This window comes from Haliotis rubra, unplaced genomic scaffold (assembly GCF_003918875.1).
Source record: "Haliotis rubra isolate DU_JTF1 unplaced genomic scaffold, ASM391887v1 Scf1159, whole genome shotgun sequence".
In the NCBI taxonomy this organism is placed as follows: domain Eukaryota; kingdom Metazoa; phylum Mollusca; class Gastropoda; order Lepetellida; family Haliotidae; genus Haliotis; species Haliotis rubra.
In genome coordinates this window covers 102,944-122,936 of record NW_025765069.1, presented here as the reverse complement: position 1 = coordinate 122,936, position 19,993 = coordinate 102,944, and the positions used below count along the sequence as shown (strand labels likewise).

At 37.1% G+C, this 19,993-nt stretch overlaps 1 protein-coding gene across 1 annotated transcript in view; it reads right to left on the bottom strand.

The window, feature by feature from the left end:
- Positions 1–19,993, bottom strand: part of LOC124255898 — a 45,931-nt gene that overhangs the window by 9,369 nt on the left and 16,569 nt on the right. The gene's annotated exons all lie outside the window — the stretch shown is intronic.

The following is a 19,993-nucleotide window of genomic DNA, read 5'->3' as shown; positions in this document are numbered from 1 at the left end:
TTACTATAATCAAAGACGTAAATTTACGTCTTTGCTACAATGTACAAAAATGAAATAACAAGGAGAAAATTAAAGGTCTATGGAACTAAATGATGATAGGTGGAATAGCACATAACAATGAATATGATTTCAAATATAATGTGTCAAGCTCGCACAATATGCTACAAGCAAAATTAAATATGTGAAATGATTTCTAGTTTTCCAACACCATTACCATGATTACTCGTCCATTTGGCATGCGCTATAATCTGACCCATCATAAACCCTGTGCATGTGCAGGGCCTGTGTGTTCTCTGGCTGGCAAATCAATTGTAACATATCTGCTGAAATTGAAGCCACATATTCCTTGTTTCCTCTTGAAATAAGCAGATCTAATAAAAATTTCCTCAGCCTTAGTCCAAAGCAAAAATCCTTGTTTCACAGGATGGTTTGGTCATAATAGTTTTCTGTGTGTTGGACTGTAGTGTTGCAATTAAAATGAAGAGACTGGGTTTTCCATGAAACAGGAATTCCACTGTCTGGCACAGCACTAATGGCTGATAATATTTGTAGACTGAAACCAGAGACATCGCTCTAGGGACTGAATACATGATGTGGCCTGTGCAGTCTGCATGACCCTGATCTTTGTCCTAATTAAACAATAAACACACATCATAGCTTTTGCTGAAACTTTTTGAATTAAAAATTCAGAATTACTGATTGCAAATTACCAATTGAGAAGACTCTGGGGTTGTGATGTTTGGTGAAACTGACCAAGCTGACCTAACATTGACGTTGTCCTAATCCAATCAAATGTTCACCACACTCATAGTGTTCATATCACATGTACATTATACATTAACAATCCCGCCTTTTAGTCTCCAACACTGCTCCAGCTGAGCTGCATATTTGCACAACATAGCCAACATTCATCTCCATTACCCAATTAATGTTGAGTTATTGGTGTACAGATATGAAAGAAAAATTAAAACCAGACATGGCGTAACACTGCATAATTTCCCAACAAACCCGTTTCATGCCAGTATTTCTTTACACACCGATTTAATTCAGGTGTCACACTTACATGAACAATACGGACATGAATAATGCATAACACAGGCACTATATCTTGTTTCTTGTTCAGTAAGACACATATACTGTGCCTGGGATTTATGTAACATTGTACATGCCAGCACAGACATAGATACACCAATAACATAAAAATGTCCAGTAAAGTTTAAAAACACACGATAGACTGGACACGAATAACCAAAGAAAACTTTTAATACTCAATGTTTGTTTGTTTCACTCAACACAACACTCAGCAATAATTCAGCAATTTGGTAGTGGTCTGTAAATAGTTGGGACTGGACTGGCAAGAGTCTCAATGTACGCAGTTGAGATACAATGACATGTGTCAACCAAGTCAGCGAGTCTAACCATTCAATCCTGTTAGTCGCCTCTTATGACAAACGTGGGTTACTGAAGACCAGTTCTAACCCACATCTTCTCGGGTATAAAACTCAATGTGAATGATAACTTGCTATTTATACTGTGAGTATTATCAGGAACCATCAATCTCCAAGTATATTCACCAGCATTTCTCTAGCATACTTGACCTGCATCCATCATCCAGAGAACCAAGTGTCATGCAGCAGGTGTTACTAGCCACAAAGTGTCTAATCCATAAAGAGTCAATGTCATGAGCTTTCTTCAGATCAGTGACCATCAATGCTTGCCAGTCTCAACAGTGGACAGATGTGGAGACATCAGATTTATTACTCAGTCAGTAAGTTTAGGGCCATTGGCATTGTGTGTGCTTGTCACTCAGAAGGCCTTGGTTTCAGTGCTCAGACATCTGATTTTCCCTTCTGAGATACAGATGAACTTTTCTCGAAGCAGGCATTAAGTAATATTCCCTTACCAATAATGGTGTTTGTACACTCAGCAATATTCCTGTTACACGATGATCAACAACAAGGCAGGGTATTTTGTGTGCAGTCTCTAATGTACAGCATAGCAGATGGGCCATTCAGTCAATAACATACAAGGCTCTGCCTTAAGACAGAAATAGTGATAACAGTCAAACACTTAGTGAGAGAGGAACAAACCTTGTCAATGCATAATACTTGAATACTAATTATAAAATAGAATAATTGAATACCACAACAAATAAACATCTATGTTCCAGATCAGATGAGGAGAAGCAGCAAAGATTCAAAATTACTAATGAAACTCAAAGCCGCCATGTTACCAAAAAATAACACAACCATAGATTCTGAAACATTGTGTAAAAACATCTTGGGAACCCTATTTAACACTTCTTATGTTAGATAATTTACATCACATAAAATAAAAAAAAATACACACTAGCAAACAACCTTTTTGGAACTAAGCATTAATATAACTAAATACCAAAAGATTAACTTGGGCTACAGCATGAAACACTACTTTAATCAAATAGGACTTAATAGCTGACAGGTTACCATAACAACAACTGGATTGAGCTGAGTCATTCTGGGTATGTATACACGGGATCTTTTGTCCTTACTGTTTATTTTCCTGGTCATGTTTTGCATTAGCAAATAACATCTGAGGGAAATCAGGTATTCACAAGTTAGGGTTCACTTCTGAAATTATGTGTGGTTTAAAAACCAAAACGCACTTCATGAATGAGGTGATAATACCATAATGACCCCAGGATCAAATGTACCATCTGATTTTTTACTATGAGTCTTAAAACTGAACCCACAATTCCATATATACCTTGCAAACCTCAGTTCTGCCACTATGATTATAACATCATTGATGATTGAATGGCTCTCCTTTAATTCTGATTAACTGATTGTTTGTAAGTGTCCATCTTTACACTATCATGGAGAAACGTGCCATTCAAAATTCAATTTATAATACAAAACGTTCAGCATGTAGAGATAATAAGTGTTCAGTTAGGACCTGTTCATCCAAATTTCTTTCAATAACACATCTGAATCTGACACACATACAAAAGAAGAATCGAAAGATTATAACCTAATCCTGAGATTCGGAATAGATCCTGAGATATGAAATTAAAAGGTTGGCAGTAAATCAAACATGGAAACATGTAGTGACACAATGTATATTGTGACTGTAGTAATAAATCTGACTCCTCCAGCATCCCTCCAATCTGCAGATGTATGTAATGGTTTTGCAGTCTTCTATTTTTCTACTTACACACAACCGATATTTTGTCAAAATGCAGTAACATGGTTGACTCTCATTTTCAGATATTCCTTACTAAAAACACAATGCAATAAAAAAGCATATGCATGGTAATACAAATAGATGCTCCTCTACATGTAGATTGCACAAGTCTTTAAGGTAATAATTAATAGTTTAAATGATAATTGAAACAAAAATATAAATAAAATTAACACATTGTCCTGCCGTCTGTATATCTAAACTTGCCTCTTTGAAGGATGGAATGACTATACATCCATGGGCTTAATATTCACTACAGCCTTGGAGAAAGGCTACTCTGCATGTGACATGTTTGTAACTTTCAGAGCTGCAAATGTATACAAAGGTTAGCATTGTAACATTGTTTTTGCTGGAAAACCAAGCAGTGATCAATGTCCTGACCTACTAACCTTATATTGTCATCTGCTAACATGTGTTTCCTCAATTAACTACATGCTGAAAGGTCAAATAGTTTCCATGCCAAACACAGCATGTCAGAGCAAATAGACAAATTGTCACGGTCTGTCAAACACAACACACTGAGGTCATCACTGTCATGATTATCATGAATCTAAACTCCTTACAATTTCTAATATTACCACAATCTATCATGTTTCACTCCAACAAAATTACAGAAAGTCCAGTTAGTCTGATAGATGAATCGACATTAAATGACAGGAAAAGCTACATCTAGAGGTTAGCACACAGACCTAATACTGTTACAAAACCATATATGTTCAAAAGTCAGAATTAGAAATTAAAGTTCTAGAGTCTGGGTCTAACATAGATATTTGAAGTTAGAGAATGTGTTATCTCTTACCTTTAAAAAAGTCATTTATGACAAGGACCCTTTCACTTCCCAGTTTAATTTGAAGTGCACTGATGCTTAGGAATATATAAACATCTTGTCGGAAAATTATTTGAGTTTCTGTCCCACTCATACCCCTACAACATAATAAATTACTACAAGAACTAACTACTCATCTGATCACTACTGTCAGTTGTACAGCTGTGAGTTATGTCTTCCCACAAAAAAATGTATTTTTTCTATCAACAGTAAATGTTGATAAACAGCTTGATATAATTTTAATACATAAATCATTAAACATGGCCAGTCAACAATGAAGCATGGACCCTATCGAGAATACAGATCATTACACTTGAAGTTACAGTCACATCAGACTGTAGATCACATCTGACTGTAAATCGTTCACAACAGTTGTTAAAACGTGTGAGACTTCCTGAAGACCTAAAAGCCTGGTTTTCTGTCACTTTCTTACAATGAAATGCTACATTTCTGAATAAACTTGCAATAATTTTCAAAACCATTTGACATTTTGTACAAGACTGATTTTCAAAAACAAACTAAAAATAGGAAACTATGTAACTTAAGTTCTTTTGAAAAACAATTCTGTAACGTTCTAAAGAAAGTAATAAAAAGTTATAATCGAAGAAGACAGCCCGCAAACATTTGAAAATAATTCAAAAGGTCTGACCTCATTTGCTAATGTTAAAAACTATACAATTTAGTAGTGTCATCAGAGTTACAAGACTACACCCCAGCTGAGGAAATAACCCTTGACACATGGAGCAAAGATCACCAACATAATTTGGTTTCATTATAGCATTCTTCAAAGGATTGAGGATTGCATCTGTCACTCAGCATCAACACGATATGCTCATTTACAAACCCAAATGGACACAAGTCAAGTCTGAAATGTCCAACTGCGCATTATTATTGAGACAACAAACAACTTTGTGGCGTTAACGTTACCTCGTAAGACGTAACACAATCACAGCTGTGATTGACAGGTGTCACCTCCTATAAGTCTGGGAGGTGATAAATCTTGATCCATTAGTACTACAACAGTGTTAGAGGTACTCAGGTATACAATGACTGCTTCACACTTACGTTCATGCCCAAATGGCATCATCCCTGTAAAACAATACTACCTTGAGAACAGGGTTAATGGTCGACAAGGCTCAGAAAGAGCACCACACTCAAGTTACCTTATTAAACTTATAATAATAAGAACTAACATACATGTAAGATATATTCTATGATCTTAAGAACCATGAATAATAATAATAATAAAATGTCCTGAGGCTTAAAACATAGGTAATCCATTTATTATGATTTTGTACCACTTTTCGACTAACAGGCATTGAAGATGCATCCTTACCAATATCAGGGATTTACCTCGAGTCCTGTATTTCAGGGTCCCTGGGACTCATGTTCTTAATTTTCAGGGGTCCTGGACTACAAAATGGGGGTCCTAGACACTTAAATATTACTATTAATACTGTTATTGTATTGTGTACCATGATCATTACATTGTTACAGTAATTAAAATGATACCATAACTCAGCCAGTTGCAAACTCAGTGATAACTTATTGTTACTTGATTGGAATTTATACAAAAAGTATTTGGACTTTTTCTGCGTCCCTGTGGATGTGCTAATAAATTTCGTTGCATCCACTGTGAAATTGTATGAGTATAGGATGCAGGAATTCGCGTCCTGTAAATCCCTGTAATATATCTGAGCATTCAACCTCACTGTACTGATTTATCAAATATATGCAAGAACATAATGTGTAACTCCTGAACCATGTATGCACCAGTTATATATATGTAGCTCTAAAAACTGACTACTTTAGGTGTAGCTTCACCTTGTACATGCATAATCGTCATAATATTTACCATTCAAACATTCCCACATCCAGAATGTTTACATTAATTTCAGTAGATTTTAACACACGCTTCTTCTGGGTCACTACCTCAATACAACTGTCACATGGTGGGAAAACAGTCTCCTTTAAAGGTTTTGTTGGTTTGCTTTTGGGCCTTTTTTTATTACTGTTATCACAGTGGCATATGCATAACCTAATCTGTGCCAGGCCAACTTGGGGCTGATAGGTCTGAACAGCCTACACCATCTGGAGTGACATGCAATGGCTGAGTTGCAACAGAGTGCATGTGACCTATTTAAGCAGGGGCTACACAAGGCCTAGTCTGTCGCACAGTCCCTGAACCACATTATTTTCCCTACTGCCTAGCCCTCTCTGCAGTGCTAAAGCCCTAAATGAAACAAGTCTAGATTTCCTCAGGTTCTGAATCTCTGGTCTCCCTGGGGCTCCTTTTCAATTTAAATGGGCTTGTTTGTTACTATCAAAATTATACATATTCAGAGACTAAGCATTAGTCTACACAAGGCCCTTCAATTGTGTACCGGGAAAGAGAGAGAAGCAGCCTTACAATCACTATTTAAGAAAGCGAGTTATTTAAGCCCTGATGCAAAGTTTGCCTCACGGTAAATTTTGCATATATACATAAACCAATAAAACTTACAAACTATACACATAATGAAAGGGTTTGACTAAATATAGTCCATTTTCACTGAAAGTGGAACTTATGCTAGTACCTAGTAATCATTTACATTTGCATATTTATCCTTCAATGACCTTAATGGAACCATATTTATCCGTTGGCAGTAATCCTCTAAGAAGCCTACCCATTATATGATAGATAATAAGCTTATTTCTCTTCCCCTACATGTCGGTATATTTTATTCAAAAAGATGCTGTAGAGAAAAAAGACAAAATGGTGCCAAGGACTATTTTTAACAGCCTATTTTAATCTTAACAGGATGAACCAAGTATAGAGACATGTTGACAGGCAAGCTACATGACACAAGATGACAGGGGGTTAGAACGTTCCTCACACCAACTCCCTGACCATACAAAGCTGTGTCAGGACTGTCAACCAGTCGTACAGCTCCTATCAATCAAACTGTCAAACACATCAGACCACCTATCACTGACAGTCAAACTGCCAAGGAAATCATGTGTCTGCTTCTTGAAAATCAGGTGCAAACTAATGAAAGCACGTCAGATTGGTTTATCGCTGACTTGATTTCATATTTGAATAGGTTTTTTTTAAATTATGTGTGATTTTTAATCTGAACATATTTTTCACTAAAAGATGCCAGTTTGCAATAAGAAATAGGAACCACCATGAATCACATACCAAGTGTTGTGCTGTTATTATGAGTGAGTGAGTGAGTTAAAAGTTAACGTCACCTCGGCAATATGCTGTTATTATGAATGGGAAAGTCCATCTTTTTTTCAAGATGGTTTCATTTGGGAAGGCTCCATATTTTTCAGGATGATTTTACTGGGGAACGTCTATATGTATTCTTCTTGATGACATCACCTGAAAATGTCTACTTATTGTGAACAGGATGATTTCATTTGGGAAATACATATACTTTGTAGAAAGATTATCTCCCTTAAAATGTATAATTACATATGTCCTTCACGATTTCACTTGGGAATATCAGTAATTATTGTAAACAGGATGACTTCAAGCGTCTATTTATATCCTTCACAATGATTTCATTGGGAATGCCCTATATATAACTTCAGTCATTTCAACATTTCACTTAGGAACAGTACAGTACTTTCGAAATGGTACAAGGTTCCTCTGTACACTGATCCTGAATGTGGTATTTACCAATAAGGCAGTACTTCCTTGACTTCATCTATATCTACATATCTATCTGCCACCTTAGCCTAAGATCTAAACATAGTAAAAATCTTCTTGAAGTCTTAAAGGTCACATGCAACCAAAAAATCAAACATAATTAAAACACAATTATTACTTCTTCATGACATATAATATGCATTGCTGATTATGAAAAACAAATAAACAATATTATAAGCATTATGTCGCCAAATCAAAAGTGCAATATTTTGTACATGGGTTTACCTCCCTCGAAACAAAGCAGCGGGATACCGAACCCAGTCAGAGCGGGTGGGTGTGCACTCAAGTGTAACGGCTGGTTCATTAGCAGATGCTGCCTTCCACGGCTCATTGTGTGTGTATATATAGTGATGTTGGGTTTTGTAAATACATGCTCATTTTTGTGTATAACATTTTGCAATCAACAGACATCATAACATGTCATGTGTTCAAGTATCACACCTGCCTGTCTGTGTAATTACATAATGTGACAGAGACCGAACTTCGGGCCATAAATCAATGCGTTTTGTTTATGGTATAGCCTGATTGGTGTTAAGTTCAATTGCATGTGGTCAGTGATAGCAGCTGTGTATTGAATATTGTCATTAGCAGACAGGCAGGCAGACACACAGGTGTCAATAAACAAGACATTGAGTTTTGTCTGTGACAGCGACATATCTAATCACAGTTAGAAATTCTGTCAAGGCTAAATAATGACATTGCTTTTAAGTATCGAACTGAGAAAGTGACTCGGTAAGAAGAGCGTGTGGTGAAATAGACAAATGAAATTATATAAACAGTTAATTTACTGTCATAACATATAAAAGCTTCGGCCTGTGAGATATCAACAAAACATCAGGAAAATAGCTCACACCAAAGCCTTCACCGGTATTCACCCGACAACCCGCTTCCAAGCTGCGCGAGTCTATTTACTTGCGCACGTGCTATGAGCGCAGCCCAGCTGTTGAAACCCATTTTCCCCAGAAAAGTCTGGGGAAAATTAGTGAAACGTTTGAACTCCGATTTCGCGCATTTTTTTTCATTGCGTTATTTTTCAACTTTATAAGTTGAATTTGCATTTTTGACGATTTGTTTCGGTATGTCCATACCGAAAGGTATCAGAATCTGCAAAGTTGTGTTTTACGTTGCATGTGACCTTTAAGTAAATTCATTGTCCACACACTACCACTAAATTCTACTCAAAAGGATACAAAAGACAATTTGAAGCTCAAGTTTTGTTCCAGAGTGCTGAGTGTTACCAAGCATCATGTCTATATCTGTCAGACATATAAAGCTGCTGAATAATGCTTTCCCTTGCAGACTAATTGCTCATTTGCAGGAAATGTGATATGTACACTGAATTAATTATCAATGTAGAAAATGTTTCCTATTGATCCAGTATGTCAGAAAATACTTGCAATAACCAATCTCAGATATCAATATAGAATAATATAGTGTCAGGTTGTACAAGATTTATATCTTCCCTGAGGACATCATTATATACCAGAGTAATCACTGTGTGTGCCATATGGTGGTCAAGCTGTCAGCTGACCTGAGGGCAGTCCTTGTCATTAGGCCTCAACATCGGTTCTGTCCTATTTAATCACAGGTCGACATATTTAATATATAGCTACTTGGATTCTGACTAAACAGAAAAAGATAAAAATACTCACACCACTTCAGTGAATGATCTGTTGGTTAGCTTGTCATCACTGATTAACAGTTACTAGAAAACTTGAGTCTAGACCACAGGGGTGGAAATAACCCATTGCCCGATGTCTGAGTCCAGTGTTTTTTCTGTCAGGCAAGCAAATTTGTATATCACGCTGTACCGGTGTCCAGTTGACTTTCCAATGTTAACAAGTGTTTGCCACTGATATGGCAAATTGTCCCCTGCCGCTAAAGAATGGAATATTTATATAAACTACATTTTATTTTGGGGTCACATACATGATGCCTGAAATGACTGGTGTCTGCATAATCACCCGATGTAGGCTATCAACATACTTGAAAACATTGGGTGCAATGTTTTATGAGATATCACCTTTAAAAAGCGGTCAAAGTATCGTGGTGACCTTGAAGGCAACTGAACACTTATTGCAGTGACTGAAACACAGAGCGACTTTCCCCAAGAAGTTCTATATATCAACTTATTGTTGTTCAACCCAAACAACTGAAAACTCATTGCAGTGACTGAAACACAGAGCTACTTTCATCAAGACGTTCTATATATCAACTTATTGTTGCTCCACCCAAACAACTGAACACTCATTGCAGTGACTGAAACACAGAGCTACTTTCATCAAGACGTTCTATATATCAACTTATTGTTGCTCCATCCAAACAACTGAACACTTATTGCAGTGACTGAAACACAGAGTGACTTTCCCCAAGAAGTTCTATATATCAACTTATTGTTGCTCCATCCAAACAACTGAACACTTATTGCAGTGACTGAAAAACAGTTCTATATATCAACTTATTGTTGCTGACTTTTGCAGTGACTGAAACCAGAGTTTAATTCTACTCCCAAAAGTTCTATATATCAACTTATTGTTGCTCCACCCAAACAACTGAACACTTATTGCAGTGACTGAAACACAGAGCTACTTTCATCAAGACGTTCTATATATCAACTTATTGTTGCTCCACCCAAACAACTGAACACTTATTGCACAGACTGAACCACAGAGCTACTTTCCCCAAGAAGTTCCATATATCAACTTATTGTTGTTCAACCCAAACAACTGAACACTTATTGCAGTGACTGAAACACAGAGTGACTTTCCCCAAGAAGTTCTATATATCAACTTATTGTTGCTCCATCCAAACAACTGAACACTTATTGCAGTGACTGAAACACAGAGCGACTTACCCCAAAAAGTTCTATATATCAACTTATTGTTGCTCCACCCAAACAACTGAACACTTATTGCAGGGACTGAAACACAGAGCGACTTTCCCCAAGAAGTTCTATATATCAACTTATTGTTGTTCCACCCAAACAACTGAACACTTATTGCAGTGACTGAACCACAGAGCTACTTTCCCCAAGAAGTTCTATATATCAAATTCATTATTGTTTAACCAAAACAACTGAACACTTATTGCAATGCCTGAAACACAGAGCAACTTTCAGATAGCTCCACCACAAACCTTTATATGTTACCGCAATGTGTAGTGTTACTAGACATTGTTTAATCTGTTATCGCAATGTGTAGTGTTCCTAGACACTGTTTAATCTGTTACCGCAATGTGTAGTGTTACTAGACACTGTTTAATCTGTTATCGCAATGTGTAGTGTTCCTAGACACTGTTTAATCTGTTATCGCAATGTGTAGTGTTCCTAGACACTGTTTAATCTGTTACCGCAATGTGTAGTGTTGCTAGACACTGTGTAATCTGTTACCGCAATGTGTAGTGTTGCTAGACACTGTTTAATCTGTTACCGCAATGTGTAGTGTTACTAGACACTGTTTAATCTGTTACCGTAATGTGTAGTGTTGCTAGACACTGTTTAATCTGTTACCGCAATGTGTAGTGTTCCTAGACACTGTTTAATGTTATCGCAATGTGTAGTGTTCCTAGACACTGTTTAATCTGTTACCGCAATGTGTAGTGTTACTAGACACTGTTTAATCTGTTACCGCAATGTGTAGTGTTGCTAGACAATGTTTAATCTGTTATCGCAATGTGTAGTGTTGCTAGACACTGTTTAATCTGTTATCGCAATGTGTAGTGTTACTAGACACTGTTTAATCTGTTACCGCAATGTGTATTGTTACTAGACAATGTTTAATCTGTTACCGCAATGTGTAGTGTTGGTAGACACTGTTTAATCTCACTGGTCTGTACGCCTCTGGAATGAAAAGGTTGGATGCTTGAATGTAAATCTATGAGGAAATACACAACTTCAGCTGGCTTGTGTTGGTCTATGGAAATTATCTGTTGCCAAACAATGTGGATTATGAGATTCTGTCCTTCAACTCAACACTCTGAGGGCCAATTGAATGCAGAAAATAGCTCACACATTAACATGAATTAATGCCTACTATCTACCTGAGTGAATTATGTATGACGGACGGATATGGCACAGTATTGATTTCACTGGAAAACATACGAGGACAAGGAAAGTGATACACATATGTTGCCCATGTTGACTGAAAGTGATATTTGACAACCTATATATGGAACATACTCATTAAGTTCAATAAAATAACAAAGTATTCATTCATTCAATTGTTGAAGCACATGCTGATTCTGCAATCTTCATTTTTCATAACTGACTTTGAACTAAAGAACCAGACCACAACTTGCTCTAAAGCCCAGTCCACTTGAAGACAGTAGTAACTGAATATGTAATAATACGTCAGGGATTGGGAAAGGCAGGAGCCATGGGCCATTTTGTACATTAGAATAAAAAATAGCCCATTAAAATATTGAAGTTTACTATTGATACAAGGGCAGTGACCTATTCTAAATTCAGAAAATGGCTAATAATCCTGAAAATGGCCCATTGTCAAGTTTTCTATCCCAATCACTGATACGTAAACAATAATATGTTTCCACATGAATTTTCCAACTCTCAAAAGTTATTTAATGACCCCCAGAACTTCCAGTTCTCTTCATAATTATATCATAAATTAAACAATGCAAGCAAAAATTGTAACTCATATTGATCGCACATAATTCATGGCTTCAATTTTAAAAAAGCATTACAAAGCAAATTATCAGTGTTAGCTATTTTTCATCGACATCAAGTTTCCCATTTTCATCCTTCTCCCACAGAACCAAATACTGTGTTAGTGCAATGCCTTTTGGACAGATTGTCCTGAAAATACTAATTCCAGCTGATGAACTCCGGGGTCCTAATCCTACCAAAGCCTGGGGAGTCACAATCATATTACAGTTGCCATCAGACCACCGGTACAGCAATCTATGTGAACAGAGCTTGTCAGCTCACATTCAACCAGACCAGGCAAACTGACACATTGCTAAAATCAATGCATATAAACTTCTTTCTTTCCTTCAACAACTCCTGTCTTATACCAAGCTTTGCTTGAGATAATTGTACAGCAGACAATGGTACAGTCCTGATCAATTTGTTTGGAGCTATATTATATCATGACATCTAGTTTGATATGGGTCAGTACTGGTGCAGTGTTCTACTGTATCACCCTGATATTTGTTTCTAGGCTTGTCAGCACCATAGCCATGCACACGTGTTTCACCACCAAAGACATCTGAAATACTCCAGACTTCCCTCCTACAGGTTCTACTACACTAAATATATATCAGTTGCTTCCTGAGTGAGTATGTATGTAACTTCAGTTCTGATGGATGCATGTGACAGCTGTGATTGGATGATATTGTGAAAGATATTTATGTTTTTTAAATGTACATCCATCCAGTAATTAAAACTGACCACATTTTTTAATATCTAGTGCTGCCTTTTTTCACACATTGACTTACGCTGAATGTGTGCATTTTCAAGTAGGTGACTTTGGGTGCAGAACTGAGGTTGGTGTCTTCAGTTTCCTGTCCTCAGAAATGGAATTTGGTGCAAAATTCATAGCTGAAGGAATAGTGCAATGATTCAGGGCTCCAGATAATTTTTCAACATCAGGAGTACGTACTCCTTATTTTTTCAATATAGGGGTACTGGATAAACTTAAGAGTACATTTTGAGTACTGAATGGAATTTAATGGCGTATCAGTAATCCTGTGTTTCGTTTCATATATGCACCACAACATTGCTACTCTTGTGTAAACAGGTCAATAAACAATAAAACAACACTCTTTCAGATAAATACGTCTGTAAATGATTCCAAGACCGTACAGCATTGCTGTGGTGCATATGTGCTACGTTTTCTAAATTATTTCCTACTATATCGTGCATATTTTGTACCCGACCGTACATACGCCCGATGCCCTTATCTGGAGCCCTGATGATTTATACATGATACTAAGGAAGGCAGGACAATGAATGCTTCAGGAAATGAACAATCACCACTGTCCATTGAGAGAGTCAAATTTCAATAGGCAATATAGATGTGACCTACAAAAGGAAATTCTGTCACTGGGCAGAATATGTACCAAGCACTCCATGCAGGGATTTACAGGACGTGAATTCCTGCATCCTATACACATAAAAATTGACATTGGGCGCAATGAAATTTATTAGTGCATCCACAGGGACTCAGAAAAAGTCCAAATACTTTTTGTAAAAATTCCAATCAAGTGACATTCAGTTATCACTGAGTTTGCTACTAGCTGGGTTATGGTATTTTGCAATTTAATTACTGTAACAATGTGATGATCATGATACACAATACAGTAACAGTATTAATAATAATATTTAAGTGTCTGGGACCCCCAATTTGTTGTCCAGGACCCCTGAAAATTAAGAATATGAGTCCCAGGGACCCTCACATACAGGACCCAGGGTAAATCCCTGCCCATGTGAGATAACCATATTGAGGACTATCTGCTTACAACGCGTCATTTGGCTGATTGTGCTTCACAACATTCTGATGGCATGAAATGGTGTTTATTCTATCAACCACATGCTTAACTCACCCAGGTTTGATCAATTTAAAAACTGCAGTGACATGGCTGCAAAAGCTATTGTAACCATTTGATCATCTCTTATAATGACGTTCTCTTCTTGTCACTGTTGAACACTGGATTAGTATGGAATCCTATAGGATCTGGGTCTTACCACTGAATCTCCTGTTGACACTAGTCAGCTATCAGGTTTTTTGCACTGGTGACTTACACAATCTAACCTGAACTACTCCCCATGGATAAATAGATCAACAAGTTCAATGCTTCCTATTCATAATGTCACATACTTACAAACCCTGTGAAAACTGCACATCTGGAATAGAATGTGCCTGATGGGATACTACTCATATGCATATTTTTATACCAGCATATTGCATACCGGTACTTTGATCTACATCTAATATAAAACGAAAAACATCAATCATTCATTGTGCAACACATAGCCAAACACAAACTAAACAGAACTAGAGGACTTTCATGTTTGTGTAACCATGATATCGTAAGAAAGATCTATACACCCTGAGACTTGTATTGCTGTGCAAATACTCCTCTTACTCATGAGCTCATGACTCACACTGTATAAATCATTGCACTTGGAGCAATCAATGAAAAGAATCAAACACATATGACTACACCACTGACATGAGATCTTGTCATGTGTCAAAGTCACTGTCATCCTATTAAGATTAAGGTAATGCTGACCCATAAATGTGAATATTTTGAGCACATTACTGTACGTCTTGATATCATATATATACATAACATATGCCTAAATGTGGACACGACTAAATATTTTCCCAAACTGGATCATAAACTATTTTGGTCCGGTCACCACAATTAATATCATGTAAGAGTTATATGCCTGTGGATATTCTGACTGCCAGTAGAACCTCCTGTCAGCTTTCTCCAGAATCATCCAGAAAACTGGTAAACAAGCAAAAGTTTTTGTCCTGTTTCAGCCTAAAGTGCAATGTTTCAGTGCATCAAAACTGAACTAAAATCAATGCATGAGTCATCAGCTTTCTCCAAAATCATCCAGAAAACTGGTAAACAAGCAAAAGTTATTGTCCTGTTTCAGCCTAAAGTGCAATGTTTCAGTGCATCAAAACTGAACTAAAATCAATGCACGAGTCATCAGCTTTCTCCAAAATCATCCAGAAAACTGGTAAACAAGCAAAAGTTATTGTCCTGTTTCAGCCTAAAGTGCAATGTTTCAGTGCATCAAAACTGAACTAAAATCAATGCACGAGTCATCAGCTTTCTCCAAAATCATCCAGAAAACTGGTAAACAAGCAAAAGTTATTGTCCTGTTTCAGCCTAAAGTGCAATGTTTCAGTGCATCAAAACGTTTCAGTGCATCAAAACTGAACTAAAATCAATGCTAAAAATCGAAGTCATCAGCTTTCTCCAAAATCATCCAGAAAACTGGTAAACAAGCAAAAGTTATTGTCCTGTTTTAGTCTAAAGTGCAATGTTTCAGTGCATCAAAACTGAACTAAAATCAATGCACGAGTCATCAGCTTTCTCCAAAATCATCCAGAAAACTGGTAAACAAGCAAAAGTTATTGTCCTGTTTCAGCCTAAAGTGCAATGTTTCAGTGCATCAAAACTGAACTAAAATCAATGCTGAACGAGTCATCAGCTCCAAAATCTTTCCAAAATCATCCAGAAAACTGGTAAACAAGCAAAAGTTATTGTCCTGTTTTAGTCTAAAGTGCAATGTTTCAGTGCATCAAAACTGAACTAAAATCAATGCACGAGTCATCAGCTTTCTCCAAAATCATCCAGAAAACTGGTAAACAAGCAAAAGTTATTGTCCTGTTTCAGCCTAAAGTGCAATGTTTCAGTGCATCAAAACTGAACTAAAATCAATGCACGAGTCATCAGCTTTCTCCAAAATCATCCAGAAAACTGGTAAACAAGCAAAAGTTATTGTCCTGTTTCAGCCTAAAGTGCAATGTTTCAGTGCATCAAAACTGAACTAAAATCAATGCACGAGTCATCAGCTTTCTCCAAAATCATCCAGAAAACTGGTAAACAAGCAAAAGTTATTGTCCTGTTTCAGCCTAAAGTGCAATGTTTCAGTGCATCAAAACTGAACTAAAATCAATGCACGCTTTCTCCAAAATCATCCAGAAAACTGGTCATCAGCTTTCTCCAAAATCATCCAGAAAACTGGTAAACAAGCAAAAGTTATTGTCCTGTTTCAGCCTAAAGTGCAATGTTTCAGTGCATCAAAACTGAACTAAAATCAATGCACGAGTCATCAGCTTTCTCCAAAATCATCCAGAAAACTGGTAAACAAGCAAAAGTTATTGTCCTGTTTCAGCCTAAAGTGCAATGTTTCAGTGCATCAAAACTGAACTAAAATCAATGCAAAAGTTATTGTCCTGTTTTCAGCCTAAAGTCATCAGCTTTCTCCAAAATCATCCAGAAAACTGGTAAACAAGCAAAAGTTATTGTCCTGTTTCAGCCTAAAGTGCAATGTTTCAGTGCATCAAAACTGAACTAAAATCAATGCACGAGTCATCAGCTTTCTCCAAAATCATCCAGAAAACTGGTAAACAAGCAAAAGTTATTGTCCTGTTTCAGCCTAAAGTGCAATGTTTCAGTGCATCAAAACTGAACTAAAATCAATGCACGTCCAGCAAAGTCATCAGCTTTCTCCAAAATCATCCAGAAAACTGGTAAACAAGCAAAAGTTATTGTCCTGTTTCAGCCCTAAAGTGCAATGTTTCAGTGCATCAAAACTGAACTAAAATCAATGCACGAGTCATCAGCTTTCTCCAAAATCATCCAGAAAACTGGTAAACAAGCAAAAGTTATTGTCCTGTTTCAGCCTAAAGTGCAATGTTTCAGTGCATCAAAACTGAACTAAAATCAATGCACGAGTCATCAGCTTTCTCCAAAATCATCCAGAAAACTGGTAAACAAGCAAAAGTTATTGTCCTGTTTCAGCCTAAAGTGCAATGTTTCAGTGCATCAAAACTGAACTAAAATCAATGCACGAGTCATCAGCTTTCTCCAAAATCATCCAGAAAACTGGTAAACAAGCAAAAGTTATTGTCCTGTTTCAGCCTAAAGTGCAATGTTTCAGTGCATCAAAACTGAACTAAAATCAATGCACGAGTCATCAGCTTTCTCCAAAATCATCCAGAAAACTGGTAAACAAGCAAAAGTTATTGTCCTGTTTCAGCCTAAAGTGCAATGTTTCAGTGCATCAAAACTGAACTAAAATCAATGCACGAAGCTCTTTTTGAAGCACTCCAGCACTTCATTAATGATACATTTAGCATCATGGCCCGAGAGTATCAATTAAAGCTACCGGAGCTGGTGATGAATACAGGACACTCTGATGCAGTATAATCAATACACTGCTGTATCTGTTTTATGTCACAATACTGTCTGCCCTTACATCCTCACGAATCATTAATCTTCATTTCTACACTTATACATAATGACAGTGTGAGAGACTGAAGCTGGAAGATGCCCCAGATCTTGCCAAGGTTCATTGTTGAATCCATTAGAAGCTTGCGTTTCGATTAAACTGTCTCCCCACATAGTACAATGCCTCATGTACGTCATATATAAAGTCAGGGTTTAAATGTTCAGGAGAACAGTCTTGGACATCTTCTTCTGCATCTTGTAACAATGGCAAACATGTAACAATGGATATAACCAAAATATTCAACAGAAAGTTTTGAATTATCAATACCAATTATCACAGTGTTTTATCATGTAACTGTTCAGACAATGACAATATCAGGTCAAGTACTTAAGCAGTACACATGTATTTGTGAGAGAACAACTTACAATACTTTGTATGTGACTTGTTGTTTGTTATGCAAGGTTGTTGTTAGATACAGCTGCCACCGGGTTAATCAGGTGCATGCAATTGAATTTCACACAGATGTCTGAATGTTACGTATGACTAGAACAGTAGGTAACAAAGGAACATCTGTATTTATAACTTCACAATTAACAAATCTCATTCAATCAGATCTTTCTTGTGATCTACCTATCTGTCAGTCACGATCTGGGGATAACTTAATAGGTGGCATTATGAAGGGCCTAAGCAAAACCTGACCATAAAATCAAAATGAGTAGGGCCCAACCTGTTAGCAGGTTGCTATTTGACTCCATTCAGAAATTTTTGATACCAAAGAATACAAATAAACCATCCATAGCAGAAACATTTCGGTGAAGATGGCACAGCACTTACAAATGACAGGATGTATAAATATTCACAACAATATAGCAGTGTTACATTATACGTTCTATGCTTCTCTCGAGGGTAATACGGTCTGATGTACGCCTCTTTGTACCAGTGTCACCCGAGCCGGTAGGCAAGGGATGACACTGCTACAAAAAGGCAAACATCAGACCGTATTACCCGAGGGAGAAGCATACAACGTATTTATCTTACCGCCATGTTAAATGTACAAAACATTATTTTATTTTATGTTAAAGATCGCGACCGACTATATAGCATGTAAATAAATGGCGTCTGCCTCTCGACTGGATTTTTAAAATCAGTGAAACATATTCTGACAAGCTTAAAACTGCTATAAAAATGGTTAATTGTGTTTAAGTTGAGTGTGCAAAACACTCAATGTATAAAATTGCTTTAAAAAAGCAGTGAAAGTCGGTAAAACAAATCTGTACAAAGTGAACACAAAAACAGCTGATCGAACGGTTTTCCGAACTCCGGGCACGGCATGTGTCATATTATGACATCATACAATTGTTAGCGCTTCAGTTTCTCGGCGGAGAGCTTAGCGGTTACCGTGGCAGTGGGTAATATTTTATCCAGTTGTCACCCTCCTGGGAGGGGTAACACGGAAACTTGTTAAAGCGTCGTTGACCAATGAAATTAAAGTATTTAATGTGAAGGTAAGATAAACTTCTGCATGGATTTTTCAGGTATGTTCATATTTAGTCGGACATACCTTGCTCACACATACTATTAAATGATATAGAAGACTTGATGCTGACTAGCTGATATGTATGTTCAGCAGACGACAGCCTCCAAAGGAAGTGTCCTTCATTCAGAGAGGTACATGTATTCCATCAGAGTAACAGAGATGATTATAGTGAGACTGAGACCTCAGTCAGCTGTTTTTCCAAACATCTAAACAACTGTTAGTCACAACCACAAGTTGTGTCACAAAGACAAAATCTATGTTTAGCATGGTCAGATTATATACACTTCCTTCACAAAAACTGAACCCATGAGTAACATACTATTAAACAACATGAAGAGGTCACAAGAAAAGCAATCACCTACAGTTGAGTAAGGACATTTTCAGAACACTTCCTGTCATCACAGACTTACACGAGGAAAATGACCTTCATTGCTGTACCTCTTCTCTGTAATGTAATAGTCACAGCACGGGGCCCTATATGCCTCATAATGTAATAGTTTGAGCACGGGGCCCAATATGCCCCATAATGTAATAGTTAGAGCACGGGGCCCAATATGCCCCATAATGTAATAGTTAGAGCACGGGGCCCAATATGCCCCATAATGTAATAGTTAGAGCACGGGGCCCAATATGCCCCATAATGTAATAGTTAGAGCACGGGGCCCAATATGCCCCATAATGTAATAGTTAGAGCACGGGGCCCAATATGCCCCATAATGTAATAGTTAGAGCACGGGGCCCAATATGCCCCATAATGTAATAGTTAGAGCATGGGGCCCA